At 42.6% G+C, this 21,292-nt stretch overlaps 1 long non-coding RNA gene across 38 annotated transcripts in view; it reads left to right on the top strand.

Moving 5' to 3' along the window:
• Positions 1-21,292, top strand: part of LOC309516744 — a 116,288-nt gene that overhangs the window by 993 nt on the left and 94,003 nt on the right. For 6 of the 38 annotated variants that reach the window (XR_014212998.1, XR_014213017.1, XR_014213022.1 and 3 more), the window contains exons 1-3: positions 352-536; positions 4,241-4,318; positions 15,693-15,842. This is a non-coding gene — a long non-coding RNA (uncharacterized lncRNA). Of the gene's footprint in view, positions 1-87; positions 277-317; positions 537-640; positions 733-3,076; positions 3,153-4,240; positions 4,319-5,921; positions 5,952-9,971; positions 10,083-15,692; positions 15,843-21,292 lie in introns of those variants that run through there. The other 32 variants (XR_014213016.1, XR_014213020.1, XR_014213021.1 and 29 more) reach the window with 23 other exon arrangements.

Below are 21,292 nucleotides of genomic sequence, written 5' to 3'. Positions count from 1 at the left end.
TTGCTGAATTACAACTCTTGCCAGCTCCAGCAACCACACCTGCCCTAGGTAAAGGGCTGCCAACCTTTTTGGGCCCATTTGGAATTGTGAGGAAGTTCCATCTGCCGTGGGGGCCTGTAGAACAGGCCAGGCCACTGCAAACAAGCTGAGCTGGAAGAGCAAACATTTTCTTTTGGATTGTGGATTTTTGAGGGGATATTCACTGAGTTCACATCCGCACCATACATTAAAAGCAGTCTTATACTGTTAAGTATAGTAATTTAATTCACTGATGTGGTAAATGCTTGCGTGCATTATTACCATGTGTTTAAATGTGATCAGTTGGGGCAACCGAATTCTAGAGAGTTCTCTGGTAGTTCTCATGTGATTGGCTAATGTTGGTCACATGGAAGGTGTCTAGTCAAGGAGAGACTTCATTTTATGTGAAGCAAAATGAGTGTGTTTTAGAACCCACTTGTGAATGTTGCTAAATTGGATAGATTGTTGGAGTGCTTCTTCTCTGCTTTGAAAGAAAGAGAGAGAAGCTGCAGCAGAAGGTAAAAGTGGAAATCTCTCTGGGGAGCTGCAAGGCATGGCCTAATTGAGATATAGAAAGCTGAGTGCTGAGCTCCGGAAAGAGAGGAAAATAACAGTTGTTTACTTTGGCAGTTAGAAGAAGAGACTGTAAGCCCATGCTTGGATAAGCATGTGACTGTAATTATAATGTTTTAATTCATCTATAAGTTTATGCAAGTAAGGTTTTTGAAAGTTAAGTCTGGACATTGGTTTAATTTCCAAAGAAGGGTGTCAGCCATATACAGTGGAACCTTGGGTTACAGACGCTTCAGGTTACAGACGCTTCAGGTTACAGACTCTGCTAACCCAGAAATAGTACCTCGGGTTAAGAACTTTGCTTCAGGATGAGAACAGAAATTGTGCTCTGGCGGCGCGACAGCAGCAGGAGGCCCCATTAGCTAAAGTGGTGCTTCAGGTTAAGAACAGTTTCAGGTTACGTACGGACCGCCGGAACAAATTAAGTACTTAACCTGAGGTACCACTGTACACGATTTGAGCTGCTTAGCTGTGACATTTTGCTGCCCTTTCTTCAACATTTCCCACTTTAACAGGCATAGCTTAACTGTAGTTTGTTAAGCATGGAGGGAAGAAACCACAGTTCCCAGGATATTTGGGGGCTGTCTAAGTGGTATGAAAGTGCTTTTATGTACGGTGTGGATGTGACCTGTGACTTTTTGTTATGTACCAGCAGGCACTCTTGCCTCTGGATGCCATCATGGCAGCTCCAGCCCCAGGAGCACATCCCTAAGACAAAGGGAAGCTGTTTTGGGGACAGTAAACAGAAGTAGCATGATGAACTTTCGGCCTTGTGACCAGTCATTTACCAACAGAGAACCAAATTTTGGTCGTAAACAAATTAGAAATGAAGGGAACCAATTAGCAAGCAGGAAAAGCTTTCTGAGGTGTTGGGGAGCTGAGAGAGGTCTTAGACCATTCTTCTTTAGGCTCCATATTAGCATCATCTCTATTTCACATAAGCAGTCCCCCCCGTCTTTTTTTTGTGCTGTACTATATCTCTTCTCTGGAATGCACACAGTAAGAAGAAAATGTTCCTTTTGGATTGCATTCTTGATGCTTGTCAAAACTTTGCCTTGAGACAGACTTTACTGTGTTGAGTTTTCCACATACATTTTGTACAGTTTTTTAAAAACTTGTTTCAGGAAATTTTATTTCTACCTTAGCAAAAAAATTCCTTGTGATTTTTACACAGAGCTAGATTTTTCCTGATGTTCATGATATGGACAGCTTTGAAAAGATTTAATTTTTTTTCAGATTTCTTTTCTTCTTCCTCATTACATTTTATATATTCCTGGGAGGGGTTCAGGCTGCACTATTTTATTTTGGAACATTTTTGTTTAGTGTTTCCTTGAACTAATTTTCTACTTAGATGTTCCTCACTGGATCTCATATCCTGGACACCAAATTGTTCTCTGCTAAGGGGGGAAGTAAATGAGCATCTAACACCACAGGAGCCTGTTCCCTGAAATTCCACTCTGGAACTGGCAGCTAGTGTTCTTCTCTTTAATATGCTATAAGGTTAGGACAGCTAGGGATGTAGTAAGAGGCTAGTGGAGCTTAGGCAGGCCTGTTTAGGGTTCAGAAATTGTAGTTAATTGTAGTTAATTAATTGTTATTCATTTTAATTTTACATACCAATCCATGCACATAAAGCAAGGATTAAAACTAGATGTTTTAACAAAGTTGATTTTTCCATGTAACCATTGTATCCTAATACCCACACATATATATTGTGCTTTGATTTTTCATTTAATATTGTTTGTGGCTTATGTGTACATCTTCCACACTCTGAAATTAAATCAAAACGGCAGTGCCAGCAAGTCCAGCTGTGTAGGCTCAGCATTCCCATCTGTGTCACTCCTGGGCCAAGATCTATCTGGGGGGTGGGGAGGGGTCTCAGTGAGGGCATTTTGTCCAGGACAGCCTCAAGCCTAGACATAGTAGTCCTGCTGCAACTTAACATGCTGGCTAGCTTTAACTGAACACTAGCATCACGGCAATAAAATAGGAAATAAGAAAATAGAAAATAAGGAAGTAATCCTTGCAGTTAACTTTCTGGCATTCATATATGCCTTTTCCTTTTGAGCAACCTAGTGAAAAATATCAATGGTTTTATTTGTTTTAAGGAACGTGTGTGTGTGTGTGTGTGTGTGTGTGTAGAGCAATCCTTATAGAAACCAGCATGTCCAGAGATCTTAACAAAATTTTGTTTCAGGTAGCAAACTAGCTGCTGTGCGTTTGCTTTTGAGTGCTTCTCTCTGAGGAAGGAGGGGCATTCCTTCTGTAGCTTAAAACATGCTATCCTGTGTCACGCAAGCTGTTCGCGTTATAGATGCAAACATTCCAGTGTAAGCTAAGCTTATCTTGTGTCTTTTCCACCGAGATTTGTGGGTTTAGTTTTCTTGAGTAGCCTGCCTGAACATTGTCCAGTAAGACTTCATCTTAATTGATTAGGACTTGGAACGTACTTTCTTGGACAAATTGCATTCTGATGAATAGTGCACTCTCCCTCACAGCTGGGCTGCCAGAAAGCCAAGATATTATTTTCTGTCTAGCAACCATCCCAAAGCGACCCCTAGGTAAAGTTCAGAATCCAATTTCATTTTTTAATTCATTTAATTCAAGTCCATACATTTCAACACTAAGCGACTGGAATATGATTGGCTCCAAAAGTTTTACCTTGAAAAATTTCGCCGTGATGTATTCCATCTTCACCTACAAAATGTCCTATCGTAGAAACCATTCACTATAACTACAAAGTATGATGTGGAGGCTGAGGAATGTTTCTTTCCCTTAGGTAGGGAAACACTGCCATCCTAACTTCAAGAGAATAAACACTGGATTGTCTGAATTAATTTTATAAGATTGTGCCAAAAGCCTAAGACCAAGCGGAGGAATGATTATATGACTTTTCTCAAATGCCTCAAAGGATACTGCTTTTCCATATTCCGTTCTCCTTTGACCTGCAGTGGGTCATGGAAAAAGTGGAGTATCTGTTGAATGCCCATATGTAGTGTTGCAGCATTCCATTCTTAATCTGACCTCAGAGCAAGGAAGGAGGACTATATTTCAAGCATACTGGTCCTAGTCCAACCAAGGTTAGCAGTGACCAGTCCTATTTCTTGTCGAGGTAATAAACCTGTGTCTGGGCTGTGCCACTCCAAACTGCAGAGGAGAACTCACATGATTGAGTACCATTGCTGCACCTAGAAAATTAGATGCCAGAGCAAAAAATTGTAGGCTACCCTGACATATGTTTAGGGAGTGTGGGGGGGGGGAGGGGAGAGAGAGATAAGGATAAGCTTCTTTTTCAATAAGAACTTATCCCAAGGGACAAGCTTAAGCACCAGTTGCCTGTTCGTTTCCCCCATTTTTTAAAAAACTCAGCAGTCTTGATCAACTGCAAGTCAAAGATAAAGAATAAGAGTGTGTGTGTATGCTTAGGTATTTCTCCTCTAGCTAGCCATTTTGCTCCAAATAACCCAGTTCAAGCTGATTTTTGTGTCTGTGGGCAGAAGAATATGGCTACCTGGCTAAACAACCCTGCTATTGTTTACATTAGACCTGTAAAACTTGCAACTCAGTAAGCCACATCATGCAACCCACAAGCTACATATTGTGTGCTTGACAGCTCTTCCTTCTTGTTCCTTCCTTTTTGTCATTCCAGGCGGACTGCAGAAACAGATTAATTTATTGAGCCCCCTTCTGGGCTACCACGCTTGACAGGTGTTCATCAATTTGTCTGGTGAGCCATCAATTAAATTATTGAATGTAATATGTGTTTGATATTTATAAAATGTGGATGACCTGTTACTGTTGTGAACAACTTTGAACTTAGCTTTGTTACTTGAAAAGTGGCACACAAATATTAAATAAAACAAAACGGTGCTTAACATATACAGTCATTTAACTTGAGATGAAAGGAACCTCCTGTTTTGCCAGACATTATTGACTTACTTCTTTTCTACTTATGATTCACTTTCTCCTGGCCTCATGGAAACTGCTTATACATGAGCTGCTCACACATGGCTGCAAGATCTTCCTTTGTGACCCCAAGATTCCGCTGGGGGCTGGTTGTGTGTGTCTTTCCTACAAAATTGGAATACAAAAGGAATTCCCCCTTTCCCTGTGAGAAAGAGCCATGTGATTGATTCCCATGTGCAGCAAGCTGGGGGTCATCCAGGAGGTGATTAGAGATGTAGAAGGAGCAAGAAATGACATGACACTGGCTTGGGATCGAAATAGTCACAACAGTATTGATATGTAAGTCGGCTTTGGCATAGACATTCAGTATATATCCTGAATCAGCCAACCTGGTCACTGGCTGATAACTACCTCAGTATTGATCATGGATTTAAAGATCCCTCTGTGATGCAAATCAAATAGGACAATTCCACCAAGTCATTTGGGGGTGTTATATGGCCCATTAGCCCCTGTATGGGCTTTTGGACAGAACCCTACCCTTGGACCCCTTTACCAGGTACCCTGAATTTGATTCTGGATCAGGGGGTGGGGCACCCACAGCTTAGACTAAGGTTCCAACTCAATACCCTTTCCCCAATAAAAGTTGTGAAAGTTGTTGTGTTCAAGGCACACCCCTCCATCCCAGACAGGGTCAATTGGTCTGCAGGCAACTTCCTCCCTGACCCCAAAATTAGACCGATTAATTCCACAGCCTGGCCATACACATGCACTGCCTACCTACCTCTTGGCAGAGCCAACAGTATACAGAGTGGGAAGGTGGGACATCTGATTCCAACTGTGCCACATACTTGCAGCGCAGCTGGCTTTTATGCTATGGCAGTGGACCTGAGTGAGGACTGGCTCCACCAGGTCTGTCGCCAGAGCACAGCCCCCACTCGAGGGCCATGATAGGCCCATTTGAATTTTATTTTGTTTGGCCGACAATCCCACCAGCCACTGTGACTGGCTGAGGCTGACAGCGATGTCAGCCTTTCCTACCCCACTCCCCAGCTCCCCCATGATAAGCAGTCTTTGTACAACAGAAAATAATATTTAAATGGCACCATAAACAATCAGTAAACTGAAGTCTCTTTCATTTCAGTTGTTTTGAAGTTTGCATATCACATTCTTTTTATTTTAAGCTTTATTGTCACTGAGGGATCCACCCAGACATATGTTAATTGCCATTTTAATTTTTATGGGGAATAAGCAAATCCACACATCAATATGTCAAAAAAGTAAGAACACAAAAAATCATGTGAGATGAATTTGTTAAGTTAACTAGACAAATTATAATGATAAGAAGAACTACAGAGGTCAGAGAGAGTACTATAAAACAGTACATGGAAACAACTTACAGTGCAATCCTAAACATGTCTCCTCAGAATACTGAATTCAGTGGCGCCTACTCATAGGTAAGTGGGGTTAAGATTGTGTCCTCAGTCATTTCCCAACATAATTAATAGTAAAATTCTGATATATTGTAAAGTACTAAACCATGGAATTAAGGGCCAGGACAAAAATAATTAACTGCAAGAAAATATATTCCCTACTTAAACTTTAGATCAGAGAATCATCATAGAGTTGGAAGGGACCTTGAGAGTCATCTAACTCCCTGTAATGCAGGAATCTCAACTAGATCATAAAGGACAGAAGGCCTTCTAACCTCTTCTTCATAAACTCCAAGGAAGGAGAGTCCGCCACCACATCTCTTGTGGGAGCTTGTTCCACTGTCTCCTTTCTAGTAATTTGAATTCAGTGTTTCAGGTCCTAGCCTGTGGAGCAGGAGAAAACAATCTTGCTGCATCTTCCATGGGAAAGTGCTTTAGATATTTGAATAAGGTTATCATATCTACTTTTAGTCTCTATTTTCAGCATACCTAGTTCACACAATTGTTCCTCATAACGCCCTTTATCATCTTGGTTATCCTCCTTTACACACATTCCAGGTTGTCAATATCCTTCTTAAATTGTGATGCTCAGAACTAGATATGATCAAGGCAGAATAGAGCCATACTATTACTTCCCTTTATCAGGGCACCATGATGTTGATGTTCTTAAAGAAATGGGAGTGCCTGATCACCTCATCTGTCTCCTGAGAAATCTCTATGTGGGACAAGAAGCTACAGTTAGAACTGGATATGGAACAACTGATTGGTTCAAAATTGGGAAAGGAGTACGACAAGGCTGTATATTGTCTCCATGCTTATTTAACTTATATGCAGAATTCATCATGCAAAAGGCTGGACTGGATGAATCCCAAAACGGAATTAAGATTGCCGGAAGAAATATCAACAACCTCAGATATGCAGATGACACAACCTTGATGGCAGAAAGTGAGGAGGAATTAAAGAACCTTTTAATGAGGGTGAAAGAGGAGAGCACAAAATATGGTCTGAAGCTCAACATAAAAAACACACGAAGATCATAGCTACTGGGCCCATCACCTCCTGGCAAATACAAGGGGAAGAAATGGAAGCAGTGAGAGATTTTACTTCCTTGGGCTCCATGATCACTGCAGATGGTGACAGTAGCCACGAAATTAAAAGACGCCTGCTTCTTGGGAGAAAAGCAATGACAAACCTAGACAGCATCTTAAAAAGCAGAGACATCACCTTGCCAACAAAGGTCCGTATAGTTAAAGCTATGGTTTTCCCAGTAGTGATGTATAGAAGTGAAAGCTGTACCATAAAGAAGGCTGATTGCCGAAGAATGGATGCTTTTGAATTATGGTGCTGGAGGAGACTCTTGAGAGTCCCATGGACTGCAAGAAGATCAAACCTCTCTATTCTGAAGGAAATCAGTCCTGTGTGCTCATTGGAAGGACAGATCCTGAAGCTGAGGCTCCAATACTTTGGCCACCTCATGAGAAGAGAAGACTCCCTGGAAAAGAGCCTGATGTTGGGAAAGATTGAGGGCACAAGGATAAGGGGACAACAGAGGATGAGATGGTTGGACAGTGTTCTCGAAGCTACTAAAATGAGTTTGACCAAACTGCAGGAGGCAGTGGAAGACAGGAGTGCCTGGTGTGCTCTAGTCCATGGGGTCACGAAGAGTCGGACACGACTAAACAACAACAACAAATGATGTTGATGCAGCCTAGAATAAAATTACCTCTTTTTCCCACTGTACCACACTGTTGTTAAACAGTTCGCCCTAAATGGGATAGTGGAAAATGTGTATAAGGATTAAATGCTGTGTCAGTGTAAAGACGGTCTTTGCCCTATCCTTCCTCACATGCTGAAGTGCAGAGAGGAAAGGAGAAAAGTCATCTAAGGATAAACGTCTGGAGTGAAAGATAAGGCTGAATCTTGGAATTCTCTGGTAGTCACAAACAAGCTCTTTATTTACATTGCACATCATGCAGTATAATGCAAAACAAGTGGCTTGAGGTAATTCCAAGAGAGAAACAGACAATGGAGGGGAAAATTGAATTCTGGCTGAGAAACAGAATGATTTCAAGACATGGTCTAAGTTTCCTTTCAACATACTAATCCTTGGTGTTGACAACCATGTGTTCTCAAAATGCATGAGTCTGAGACTGAAAAACGCGGCAGTTAGAATTAAGGTAATCAGGAGGTACCCTCACAAGATCGCGTTTAAGGTTTTGAAAACATGCTGCTTAGAGGGGGGCGGCAGTATTTCACATCTGGTAGTCTCTGATACAATGTTCTTTGCATTCCTAAACTTCTCTTCTTACAACAACCATTCTTTAGCAATGAAAACTCATTTATGTGAGCCTTGAGCTGCCTAGTAATGTTGAGTTCAAAAGAGCGGAATGAGTGAGTTTGCTTGGCATCAGACTGGAAAGCAGCACTTCAAGGTGGGTGAATCAAATGGGTGTCAAGGAGCTTCAATGTCCCATCCATAGCCATTACACTAGAAAACAGATCCTGGAGAAAAGGGGCTGGGCAGTCTGTAGTGCAGGGGTGGGAAGCTTGCCGGACTACAACTTCCATCGTCCCTGACCTTGGCCATGCTGGCTGATCAGTGTTGGGAATTGGAGTGCAACAACATCTAGCACCACAGGTTCCTCCTCCCTGCTCTAGTGAACGATGTAGGGTCACTTTGTTGATCAGTCGTTTCACCTTTATTCACCACAACCTTGCCTCCACCACAGATACCTTTGTTGTGTTTGCTGGTCTCCACTAGTTTACTTCATGACTTGTGTTGGCTGTGAGACCATATATTGTCTGTGAGTCCTGGAAGACCTGATCTCTGCCTTGCAGGCCTTTTGCTGCCTGGCCTGGGAGGGTGGGGCCCTGCCTGACTCCAGCTCCAAAAGCTGAGGCTGCTGAACAGACTATTGGGCTGGGGTGTTGTTTGTGGGGCAGTTGTTGCTGTTGGTTTTTGCATCTTTATTATAGATCTTGTTGTGATTTATGTGGAAATTGTTGAGTTTGATTGTGTATTTTTATGTTTTATTCATTGTTTATGTCTAATTTTGTTATGTTGTAGTTATGTATTTTTTCATGTCATAAGCAGCCTTGAGCCTGGTTTGAACTATAGGAAGGTGGGATATAAATAAAATTATATATGTATGTATGTTCTGTCAAATGTTGAAAAATGGTGCTGCTTAATTTATTTAAAGTCCAAATGTTTTAGGAATGTAGGATATTTAGATCCCTAGTTTCTTCAAAGGGCTACATTTGCCAGAGTTCCCTGTGAAGAGAGTTAAATTGAGTTGTTAAATCACTCTGGGAAATGTAGCTTTGGGAGAGGAATGGGGGTCTCCTAACAACTATCAGCACCCTTGACATACGTCAGCTGCCAGAATTCTTTGGCAGAAACCATGACTGTTTAAAGTGGTGGCTTAGTGCTTTAGATGCATGGTGTTAATGTGGCCTCAGTCTCAGTATAGAAATCGTTCTTGGCTGGAATGTGAACCCAGTGGCAAAACAGCTGGGTGATGCTCATTCACAGACTTGGCATCAATGATCAGGAGGGGCAAGCACCTGGACAGTGGGGAGAGCAGATACTGACAGGGGGCAGCTGCTGACTGGACTACCTGAATCTAGCTATTAATGCTTGGCCTAGAATGAACTCTGGAATTAGAAAGGGCACCACTTGCTACTGCTGAAATTTCAGCACATGTAAGATGTGGCTGGCAGCATTGCCTGGTGCCCCTCAAAGGTCCCACAACTTCATTGCAAGTCTGGTTCATGCCCAGAGAATGTGGATACTACTAGGGTCTTGGCACTGGAGGACCAAGTGCTGCTGCCTGACCTTAGCCTCTGATCCCAGGCACCGTCATGGAACATAGAAAATTGCCTTATACAAAGCCAGACCATTAGTCCATCTAGTTCAGGATTGTCTTCACTGACTGGCAGCTTCTTTCCAAGGTTCTAGGCAGGGGTCTTTCCCAGTCCTATCTGAACATGCTAGGGATTGGACCTGGGGACCTCTTCTTATACAAAGTATGTGTTCTTCCACAGACCTGTGGTCCTTCCAGATGGTAGTAGGCTGCTGATCCTTGCCAGTGCCACTATCTGCTTGCCACCTGCTGCCATGTCACCATTGGGATTGGGCCCAGAGGTGGAGCATAGGTAGGTGTATCTGCTTCACTTCCTCCTGTCTTCACTTCTCCTTCTGGGACCAAGCTCCACTGTGAGATGAAGGCAGGCTGCAGTGATAGCAAAGGACAAGAGGGAAAGGAACAGCAGTTGTTATTGCTCTTTTGCAGAAGCAGCTGGATTTCCTTGTTAGGTATGTTGTGGAAGAAAGGAGGGCTGCATTTCCTTCCCTCAGTTCTTAAGGAAACCCCTTGAGGGGGTCTCTGGACAGAAGGGCCCTCAGAACCATGGAAAAGATACAGGTTCTGCATCAGGGATGGGGAGCTTGTGGCTCCTCAGATCTTGCTGGAGTACAGCCCCCATCACTCATGATCCTTGGTCACGCTGGCTCAAATTGATGGGAGTTTGGAGACCAACAACATCTGGAGGGCCACAGTTTCCTCACCTTTTCTCTACAGTGTCAAAGTGGCAGGGCTTGGTTCCAGGACTTTTGGGGGGGGGCACTTGGACAAGATGCTCTCAGTAGGCCCTCCTCCAGCTCACTGCTGTTGCCCCTGCCCATTTGTTTACCTCTGGACCCCTCAGAGACAGGTATGCATAGGTCCCTGTGAGTTATTGTCATCCTCTTTCTGCTTGCTTGAAGAATGTGGGTGACAGGGAGCAACCGCATAGAGGAGGACCAAGGGGTTCTAGGCCATTGCAAGTCAACCCTCCAGCTGGGTTGGGAGTCCTGGCAGGTGCCTGAGAACGCTGAATCCTGATGCCAGTCCTCCCGAGTAGCTTTGGTAGCCATAGCACAATAAAAAGGTTGTTGGATCAGATGTACATTTCATATGGGGATCAAGAACACATGTGGAATGAAGTGGATGAGCTTGCACGTAACCAAACTAGTATAAACTTGAATATCACAAGCAAACGCTGAAAGCATTAACTGATTTACCAGATAAGAAGAAGAGCTAGAAAACAGTTTTTGGCAGATTACCACTAGCGTCATTGTCTTGCTGCTATAAACTGCCAAGGACGCTTCCTAATACTGTGGCCAACTGATACATATAATATCTGGTTAAAATCAACAACATCTATTGCATCTATTTGGGGGTCAGTGCCAACATTTAGTTGTTATCCCTGATGTAAAACTGCTAAACTCTTCCTCCAAAACTGTTGACAGGTCCCAAAATGTAGAATGAGTTATAATATATGCTATATTGTGTGTGTGTAGTTTGGCTTTGTAAAACAGATGTCATCATGGCTTGACATGGAATTATTGATGACAAACACAGTGAGACTAATTAGAACTCCAGAGTCCTATGTGTACCACCACCAGCCAGCCGTACACTGGAATGTGCAATTGGACAAGCAGGCCCTGCAGTGACGCAAGATGCTGCCACGTGGAGGCTTCCTCTTTCATGCTGAGAGCAGTTCTGCTGACCCCAATAATGCTCTGGACGATGTGCACACTCGGCCTGACAGCAGGGAATGCTTCGCAGTTGCTCTCTTGAGCATTCAGCCCTGACGAAGCCAAGAACGAATTCCAGCTCTCCTCTGTTTTGGGTTGTCCCAATGCATACACTGTTTTAATGAAGGAAAAGAAAATGGGGAAACCTCCAGGAGCCTCTTGTTTCTTAAGATGGCCTTGTGATGGGTATGGTGCCTTTCACAGGCTCCTTTAATATAAGGAGTGGGTGCATTTGCCATGGGATCTCTTAAGGTAGGGCAGTGATATACCATGTTTCAGTGTTCACCTCTCTGAGGCTGCTCTATACCATCTCCAGCAGTTGTAACTCTCCCAGAAGTTAAGCAGATACAGTATAATAAAGCAAATATTGCTTATAAAGCAGTACTTGCATGTTGCGGTATTTGGCATGCTCTCTCACTGGAGGTGGATGGGGCAGTGCAGAATATTATATGTAGTGATAGAAGAGCCGTATTGGTGGCTCTTGGGGGAAAATGAAGCATGGACTTCAAGTTTAAACTCATACAATCCTCAGATAATTTTTTAGACTGAAAACGCATCACAACTAGCAATGCTAGTTGACAATGTTTTAGCACACTGTGGATTACTCATTGTGATGAGTTGGTTACTCATGATTGTGACTGCCCCGTAAGATCTCACATAGGATCTGAACTGCAACCTCTTCCTCCATTCAGTCTTCTGGATGCCGTTTTGGAGCAGTTCAGTACCTTATAACTGAAAGCACAGATCTATTTTTATTGAGTTTGCAATAATATACATTAAATGAACACAATGACATCCATACAAAGAAGGGGCTATAAATTGTAAAGGTATGGTTTCCCTAATCTCTGGAGGATTTATCAACATCATGATTGGCTCGTTAGAGGGATTCAGAAGGGTATGGAGCCATGGACTGGTTGGACGAAGGCTCAGAGCCCAGGGATTGTTGGTGGGAGAAAGATGAGTGGTCACAGGGAGAAGAGGAAGAAGACTGGGAGGATGAGGTGTCAAAAGCTGAAGAGGTAACAGGATTTAGTGAGCTCAGAGAGTCTGTGGCAGAGAGAAATCTAGAATCAAGAAGAAGAAGAAGAAGAAGAAGAAGAAGAAGAAGAAGAAGAGTTTGGATTTGATATCCCTAAGGGGTCTCAAAGCGGCTAACATTCTCCTTTCCCTTCCTCCCGCACAACAAACACTCTGTGAGGTGAGTGAGGCTGAGAGACTTCAAAGAAGTGTGACTAGCCCAAGGTCACCCAGTAGCTGCATGTGGAGGAGCAGAGACGCGAACCCGGTTCACCAGATTACGAGACTACCGCTCTTAACCACTACGCTACACTGGCTGGTGCAAGAGAAAAGGGAGGCTAAGAGGAAGAGATGAGTTCAGCTGGGGAAGAGGCATAGGTGCCTCCCTCTCCTGCTGCAACAAGCTCCTCTGTCCCTTTGTCTCCCAGAACCAGGAGAGGCATGAAGAGTCTGCAAAGTTAGCTTTGTGCAGGTGCAGTCTCAGACTGCTTAGAAAAAACCCTGGAGAGGAGAGGACCTAGGCAGCTTTGAGGAGGCGAGGATCTTCAATCTCGGCAACTGCTTCATGGGGGCAAGACCCAGCAGAGATGAGCTGCATTGCTCCGTGGTTTATGCTTCAGGGATCCCTTTTCATCTTGACACTCTGCGATCTGCACTGTTTCTCCACATGCGCTGAGCACCCATGAAGCCGTCCACTGTTCCTGCAGTCCTCTGGATTAGGGCCCAAATATTTTTTTTATTCTAGAATCTGGATAATGAGGAAAGTTTCAAATCAAAGTTTCAAGCTCATGACTAATATGGATTATAAAAGTCACACATACTCTCCTGGCCAAGAATAGAGAAAGTGCTTGTAATGTTCTTCCAATATTTTAAATAGTGCTTGGTGGAGTCCTTCGATGGAAAAGTACTTCCTTTCGTGTATCCTGAATCTTCCAACATTAGGAACATGTTACGCTGCCTTATACTGAGCCAGGCCATTGGTCCATCTGTCTAACTCAGTATTGTCTGCACTGACCGGCTGTGCCTGTCCAGGGTTTCAGGCAGGGGACCCTCCCAGTCATACCTGCAGATGACTGAACCTGGGGAAATCTGCATACAAAGCAGATGCTCTGTGACTAAACTGCAGCATTCTCAATCTTTCAGCTGCAAGGCCTGGAGTCCTAGGGTGGTACTCACCATGAATCCTACCCAGAGTGGACCCATTCAGGTTAATGGGCATGACTAATTTAGGTTCATTGATTTAAATGGGTCTGCTCTGAGTAGAATTTAGTTGACTACCACTCCTAGTATTGTGAGAGAGGAAGAAAAATGGTTTTCTACCCACTTTCCCCACACCATGAATCATTTGTTAAACTACTATCATGCCCTGGTTTTACCTCCTTTTATTCTGTAAACTGAAAAGCCCCAAAATGTTCTTTTCCTATTGTTGTTTCCTATTGCTTGATGCAACTTGAACTCAATACCACTTAGTATGTCACAAATACCCCTGCTCCATTTTGTATTTTTTCCCCAGAAGACAATACAGTACAACACCAACGTGGAAGTGCTCCTAATATGTTCCAAAAATACCAACTAAAGTGGCAAACTCCAGCAGAATTGCTCTTTGCTCCCCTTTTACCAGTTTAATTATGATATGATCTTTGTATTTTATTTTGTTTTTTTGTTTTTCCTTTGTGGGACGTCAAGGGATGGAATTTCCCAGATCTGTTTAATTTCAGGCACCCTTTGTCAGACACTCCCAGGCTTTGGCTTGTGCATTTCACCCTCCTCCCCTTCATCCCATATGGGGTTGCCAACTTTTTTTTACTGGCTCTGCAGCTATGCCTTTATAACAGCAGCCTGACACACAGAAATTAAGCAGGTGAAGGTTTCTCCCTCAATTTATGTGCATGCCAGGAAAAGCAGTGCCTGCTTAATTTCTTCCTGTCAAACTGCTGCTCCTTCACTGCTGAAACTAACATGGGAACTCTGGGGTGAGACTCCATAGCATGCTGGAGGCTGGGATATAGCGTAGTGACAACTTCCTGGGACTGTGCTCTCAGACCTCAGAGTCATCTTCAGGCGCAGAGTGAAATAGGGGTATGCAAGATCACTCACTGCAATTGGCAGGCTGTGTGTAGCCTATGGATTGGCCAGGCCTGGTATAAATCCTGGGAATCTGAACTTCTGCCCTTGCTGGGTCAGGACAGCAGTATTTTATAATCTACATGTTTTGCTGTTGCTTCTGCCTCTCCACTAAGTGCCCTCAGAGATTCTGGGTTGGAAAACACACACACACAAAATCTCTCTTCAGATCTGGCTTTTGGTAGAGCTAGATTTGTTCATTGAAAATCCCTTAATGCCATGAACAGATGATCCAGGGTAGAGTTACTTCCCAAATCTGCCCCACCCACCATTTGTGGTGATGCCTTGCAGACACACAAGTAGCTGGATGCCATTTTTCACTTCAAGAGGATATGTAGTTCTGGTATTGAATATAAGGGGTGGGGACATACACCTGGCCAAAAAGGTTCCCCACCCTTTTAGCATATTCTTTCAGACAAAAATATATTTCAGGGAAAGGTGACAAATGCTCTGTGAAAATTGCCAGGGACCTACAAAATGCAAGGCCCAATCCTATGCAGATTTCCTCTAAAGTAAGCCCTACTGCGTTCATTTGGGACTCTCAAGTGAGTGTACTTAAAATGACAGCTACATAGGAATTGTAAGGATTTGCCACTATTTAGTACCTTACAGAAGAAAAGTTATGATTACTGATGTTCCGGTAAAGACAGAACCAAGGAAATCAAAGCATTCTATGCAGTTTAGTAAATCAGGAAAAATGTGTTTGCTGTCAGGGAACAAAATATATTGCTAATTACTATACCAGTCACCTAGCATATTTTATTTGTTTTTAGTTGATTCAATTTTTTTCAGTGCTACTGGACATCAATAAGACTAGCTAAAGTTCTGTGTTGAAAAAGCTGTGGGAAGACTGGATGTGATATGCATGTATAGTTGGAATGTATTATTGTACAAAAAATTTGGATCAATGTTTTCACGGCTATTTCTATTACCACTAAACAACCCCTGCAGCCTAATCCAGCATTAACACTCCTCACACTGGACTTTACCTCAAGTTGTCTTAAGGATTTTAAAGTATTAATGGTTGTTTTTTTTCCTGACTGCAGCATGCCTGGTGATAGCCCAGCAATGGAAAAATCAATCAGAAAGACCCATGGCTCTGGTTTAATGCTGTGTGGGATGTGGCCTTAGCAGAAAGACTTAGCTATCATAGAAGAGTTATACAAGGAACTTCCAGAAGAGACAAGTTTGACACGGTATAGCATCCTTTTATTTCCTATGCAAATGAATGTGGAAGAGATTTCTTATTGCCCATTACTCAAACAGCAGCACTCTTAAGTGGCATTTATTACCTTCATACAAAACCATATGACAGTTCTGGGGAAATGTGTTGCTCCTGGTTAAGGGAGTTGGGTCTGTATAGTCTGGAGAAGACTGAGAGGTGAAATTATAGCCATCTTAAAATATCTTAAGGGCTTTCCCATGGAAGATGGGGCAAGATTGTTTTTTGCTGTTAGCAAAAAAAACAATGAACCAATGGATTCAACCAACAAGAAACGAGATTCTGACTAAGCATTAGGAAGAGGTTTCTGGTGGTAAGAGCTGTTTGATAGTAGAAGGTGGTGAACTTACCTTCATGTATGTGGGTGGGTGCAAGGTTAAACAGAGGTTGGATAGTCTCCTCTCTGGGATTCTTTAGCTGTGATTCCTTTGGGGTCCCTTCCAACTCCACAATTCTATGATTCCATATTAGGTAAAAGTAAGGTAAAAGGTAAAGGTAATTGACCCCTGGACGGTTAAGTCCAGTCAAAGGCATCTATGGGGTATGGTGCTCATCTCGCTTCAAGCTGAGGGAGCCAGCGTTTGTCCACAGACAGAATTGTACCCTTTCTTTCCAGCTATACCACTTATGGTATACCACTTATGGTATACCAGCTATACCACCTATGGTGCAACGGCTATACCACTTATGGTATACCACTTAAGGTGTACCAGCTATACCACTTATGGTGCAACGGAACACCGTGACGGAAGCCAGAGCGTACAGAAACTCTATTTACCTTCCCACCGCAGGGGTACCTATTTATCTACTTCCACTGGTGTGCTTTTGAACTGCTAGGTTGGCAACGGAAGCTCACCCCATCGCACGGATTCAGACTGCCGACCTTCATATCAGCAAGCCCAAGGGACTCAGTGGTTTAGAGCACAGCGCCACCCTTGATTCTAGATTACCTTGTAGTTGAAGGAAGTGTGGGATAAGGTAACCCTCACAAAAGAGCTAATCAATAAAAAAAGCAACTGTGCATCTCTCTGTACATTGCTGTAGTAAACACCTATGAACATTAGAAAGATAAAGAAAAGCAATAAAACAAGGGAAATAGGACTTAAAATACACACATATATGTATGGGTGTGTGTAAACACATACACCTGGGCCTTAGTTACTCCATATGGTTATTTTGAAAATTGAGACATTTTGCTTTTTCTGCTCTAGAGCCAGAGCCAAAGAAATAATCTAGGCTGCACACCAGCGCTAACTAAACAAGCACATGTGTCACCCAAGGCAATAAACAGCCTGATAAATGATGTGATGATAGGTGACTCCTCCTTCCCTATATAAACTCCAGCTACTAAACACATTGGCCGTGTCACAAACATCATCATTGTGATCACCTTCCCCAACAGCTGTATTATTACAGAGTTTCTTTTTTGAAAAATAATAACGTATTTATTACTACTGGCCTTGTATATAAAAATTCTGCCTTGGCACACAAAGGAGGTAAGGCAAGGGTTCGGTTCCTCATCCTCATAAATACAATAATGATTCAGCAGGGGTATTACCGTACCTCTTTCAGAGTGTATATATAGCCAGATTTAAGGCCAATTAATAGCATTACATTTTGACTATTTTTTTGGGGGGGGGGAAGGTCAGCATTCTTTTCTATTGGGCGAACTGGTTGTGTTCATCAGCCCACCACAGTCACCAACTGTCAGCATACCCACATGCAGATTTTACAGAGAACTGTGCTTTGGGAAAAGTTTAAAAGAAACTTGTTTCAAATGCACCTTTTAAAGTTGTTTTGATGACTTGGAAAATAGGCTGCAAAGAGAGGTCACAATGAACCCATAGTGGAATGGGAACACTTCCTGTCTGAGAGGCACTTGATTTCATCAGGAGGAAACAATCATGTTTATAGAGGCAGAGACAGTAGAATTAAAACATCTAAAAAAGCCAGACTATTTAAAGTGACATGGTGTCAGCAGTGGCTAAAACGTGCTATGAATTAAGCAACAAGCACAGAGTCTACAAACGGAAAGAACCTCTGGCACCTAAGAGAGCCACACATCTGGTCTACTACACATTACATGGAAGAAGGAGGTACAAATATGGCCAGTACAACTTCAGACTGAAGGTGGATGTCACATTTTCTAATTTTCACCCTTGCAAACACGTTCAAACAATCACACACACTTCTTCCATATAGCACGTGATAGAAAGTTCTGTAACAAACCACTCCCTTGTTTATTATAGAAAATATGACCTCCTTACCTGGAGTATGGTGATGGAGCTGAGAATTGTACCCTTTCTTTCTGCATAATGCATGTATAGAAAAGCTCTCAAACTTCTAGGAAGAGCCCAGAAGCAGTACAGTTGTTGTTTTTTTTGGGGGGGGGAGAGAAAAGCCAGCATAGACCCAAGTAATGCAAAACCTTTCCAGATAAGGTGATGTAGTAAAAATCATTCCTATGCCGAGGGACAAAGATGGCTGATGTGTTGATGAGAGGTCAGCCATCTTTGGAAAGTCAAGCGGCTTATCTTGGCTCAGCTATGAGAACTTGCATGGGGGGTTGTGGGGGAGTTCAGGGGCAGAGTGGCATAGGAGGACCCTGTGTGTGCTCAACCATCATATGGCACATCTTGACAACATGATTGCACTATTTCAGAGGCTGGTGCTTGTTGGCATGACACACAGACATGTCTTGAAAAGCCATGTGGAATGATATATTCAAAGCATCCATTCACATGGCAATAAGTGAGCACAGGGATTGCTGCTTCCAGATTCTCTGCTGCTTTTGCATGGTAGGCAGCTAATAAACAGGAAACTAGGGCTTAAAGGGAGGCAACCAAGACTATACAAATGAAGGGAAACATTCTAGGTGGAGATAATTCTGGATTAGAAGGAAAGGCCAAAGCTGGTTGGGGATTGTGTGAAACTGTAACCTTCAGCATTTGACAGGGACTAAAAATAAGCCCTACTTCTCTGTTGAACTTTGCCTTGCTAACTTTAGAAAGTTTGCATAGGATTAGGTATTTGGAAATCAGGGCTTTCTCATTTTTGTAAATGTCATGATGCCATTTCTGTTGTTTTTGTCACCTTGAGCAAGTCTTGTGATTTATCCAAAAGATGTTTTAGATCATACAAGAGATGTTTTAGATCATGATTCAACACCCTGATTCATCCTACTTTGCAAATATTGTTTCAGGGTAAAGTGGTCACAATCTGATTTTCCAAGGAATAATTGATAAAGAATGCACAGTAATTACTGCAAAAGCCAACATGTTCTTCTTCCTAATTAGAGAAAATATTGTTTCAACTGAATCATTCTTCAGTAAGCCATTCTCTTGCAGAATGCCACACAACAAATTCCATAAATACATAAATACCAACCCCCCCCAAAAGCCAGTTTTAGGGGAGTTGGCAAATAGCAGCAGACAGTAAATGATAAATTGCATAGTGGCTTGTATGTGTTGACTAGGATATTTTTCTACTGCCACTTTTGAACTCAAATCATGCCCAGATTTTAAAAAGTATAATGCTGATTGCATGAAAAAGTCATATTACCCTTATTGTAGGTCTGAAAAGTATATTTCTATAACTAGATAGTGACATTTTTACATTCCCCCTGGCCTAGAGTTAGAGGGGAGAGCAACACTGCCACCTTTTGGTCAGAAAGGACCTTTTACATGGTCTCATACCGATGCATATTTACATTTACCTGTTTCATGAATTAATCAAGGGCTTTTTTCCCCAGCAGGGACTCGCTGGAACTCATTTCTGGCACTTCTCAGGTGGGCACCATTGCCATTATAAGAGAAAAAGGGAGATGTTAGAAAAATAGCACTGGAATAATCTAAAATATTAGACAAAGAATATTTGCTATGCTTGTTTCAAATTCATCCTCCATGCTGTTTTCTGATGGCACTCTGGTTGCTGTGCTCCCTTGTTTGTTTTTTGTAGCACATGTGTATGTGTTTGCACAGCTTCAACACAAAAAGGCGTCAGTACCATTTTACTATCTGCTATCAGGTGGAAAAAAACATGTATGGAAGGAGGCAGAGCAGGGTACATTTTTATGCTGCCAAAGGTTTGTATCTCTCTCCCGACCCTGGCAAAAAAAAGAGAGCATTACTGTTTTTTCATTCCAGGAAAAGCCAATTGGCTAGTTGGTCCAGACCACATTTGGTTGAGAGATGACTGGTTATTCGTCAATTGCCTGAAACTGGTCTGTCTGTGACATCTGAAACATATCCTGTAAAGCAAGGGTGGGGGAAGCAGAGCAGGACACACTTTCTGCTTTTCCCTCCAAAGTATGTCCTCCCCCTCTATTTTTTTTAGGCTGTTTGTAGCAATCTGGGTTCCTGAATCTGGGTCTTTGCTGAATGTCCAGTTTTGTGCTTGGTCATTTCTTAAGGAAATGGTTCAGCTTAACACTTTGATAGGTAGCCTTATAGAGCTGCTGGACCATAAACCAAGAGCTTATACACTGGCCACTAATAATAAAACATATGATGTAGATATTTTTCCACATTTATTATGCTGTCTTTCTGACATACAAATGACATGAGAAAACTTGGTAAACTTGTTTGTATAACATTATTCTTGTTTATAAAACCCAATTAAAAAAAAGAAGAGTCAAGAGAGGACTTCCAATCTCAGAAATGAATCTAGTTTATTGTGATTCCGCCCTCATTGTTTTGCCATTTTCTAATCTTCATTTCCACCTGCTTCTTGGGAGAAAAGCAATGACAAACCTAGACAGCATCTTAAAAAGCAGAGACATCACCTTGCCAACAAAGGTCCATATAGTTAAAGCTATGGTTTTCCCAGTAGTGATGTATGGAAGTGAGAGCTGGACCATAAAGAAGGCTGATCGCCGAAGAATTGATGCTTTTGAATTATGGTGCTGGAGGAGACTCTTGAGAGTCCCATGGACTGCAAGAAGATCAAACCTCTCCATTCTGAAGGAAATCAGCCCTGAGTGCTCACTGGAAGGACAGATCGTGAAGCTGAGGCTCCAATACTTTGGCCACCTCATGAGAAGACTCCCTAGAAAAGACCCTGATGTTGGGAAAGATGGAGGGCACAAGAAGAAGGGGACGACAGAGGACGAGATGGTTGGACAGTGTTCTTGAAGCTACTAAAATGAGTTTGACCAAACTGCGGGAGGCAGTGGAAGACAGGAGTGCCTGGCGTGCTCTGATCCATGGGGTCACAAAGAGTCGGACATGACTAAACAACTAAACAACAAAAATCTTTATTTGGGGGGGGGGGTTGATCTTCATCCTGTTGTGAAATGCCTAGAAAGCTACTGCAAGACAGCAGAGACACAGGCAAAGCAATAAGAGCAGCTGCAGAAAGAGCAAAAGAAGAAAGGAATCTTAAACATCCTGTAGCTAAACAAACAAAACAGGAAAAATGATTATG

The sequence above is a fragment of the Podarcis vaucheri genome (assembly GCF_965113315.1).
Source record: "Podarcis vaucheri genome assembly, chromosome: 1".
Lineage (NCBI taxonomy): Eukaryota > Metazoa > Chordata > Lepidosauria > Squamata > Lacertidae > Podarcis > Podarcis vaucheri.
This window is presented reverse-complemented; position numbering and strand designations above follow the sequence as displayed.